The sequence below is a fragment of the Sycon ciliatum genome, chromosome 11 (assembly GCF_964019385.1).
Source record: "Sycon ciliatum chromosome 11, ocSycCili1.1, whole genome shotgun sequence".
Lineage (NCBI taxonomy): Eukaryota > Metazoa > Porifera > Calcarea > Leucosolenida > Sycettidae > Sycon > Sycon ciliatum.
The window spans coordinates 28,844,851-28,846,229 of NC_088653.1; positions in this window are offsets into that span (position 1 = coordinate 28,844,851).

Here is a 1,379-nt window from a genome sequence, read left to right on the forward strand (position 1 = left end):
ATGGTCACATTCCCAGCTCGAAAATAATAATGAAAGACAATGGTTGTTGTGGTGTTCTTCTTTCAATAGGTTGTCATGGCGACCTGGCTTCGAAAGTGCATCTCTACTGCTGTATTAGTAAGTACAGTAACATTTCGATCTGTTTTTTCCTTTGTGCCAAATAAGCAAAAAGGGAAATACCCTTGTACCAAGTAAGCAAAAAGCCCTTTGCACAGTGTGTCAGGAACAGAAATACCCTTTGTACCAGGTAGGCAAGAAGGAAAATACCCTGTACGAAGTGGGCAAGAAGGGGAATACCCTGGACGAAGTGGGCAAGAAGGCAAATACCCTGTGCGTAGTGGGCAAGAAGGGAAATACCCTATACGTAGTGGGGCAAGAAGGGAAATACCCTATACGTAGTGGGGCAAGAAGGGAAATACCCTATACGTAGTGGGGCAAGAAGGGAAATACCCTTTACGTAGTGGGGCAAGACACAAGATAGGAAATACCCTTTGTATCAAGTACACACGAATGGAAGTACCCTTAGTACCAAGTAGGCAAGACCCAAGACACAAAATACACTTTGTACCAAGTGGGCAAGAAGGGAAGTATCCTTTGTACCAAGGGGCCAAGAAGGCAATTACCCTTTGTACCAAGTGGCCAAGAAGGGAATTACCCTTTGTACCAAGTGGCCAAGAAAGGAAATATTGGATACTGTGAAGTAAAAAAATTAAGCAAATTATCGTGTCCGTTCCCGAAGCAAACTCACGACGGCCGCTAACACCAGGTAAGCCCTAGCGGCAGCTGCAGCGCCTAACGCTGGGGGTGAGTGGATAAGTCTCACAACCACTGGCACAAGTGCCGAGAAATCCCATTAGCTGCATCCAGTGGTGAAGTGCGAAGTGGTTGGATTGAAAGGAATCAAAGTCTACAAAGCTTTTTGATCCACTCCCTCTGCCTCTGTCTCTGTCTCTGTACGTATACCTGTATATGTATGTATACCGTCACAAAGTGACTATACACATGGCCATCATGAATATTTTCTATGCTGAATCAGATACCAACCAGCTATCACCAAACTATGCTTTATATTGGCCAAGTCCCGCTGAACATGTAGTAAGTGGATTGATGGTTGCATTGAGTAAGAAACTCTGAGTGGCGACAAATCTGTAAACCTCCGGTGTGGCTTTTGTGTGTGATAGTGCTCCACATTATTGTTTTGAGCCCTATCCGCTGAGAGATGGAAGTTTTCCTCCTTGTGTACATGTATATATATACTTCAGTATGTGTATATTCTCTCTGTTTCTCTCTCTCTCTCTCTGTCTCTTTGTCTCTGTCTCTCTCTCTGTCTCTCTCTCTCTCTCTCTCTCTCTCTCTCTCTCTCTCTCTCTCTCTCTCTC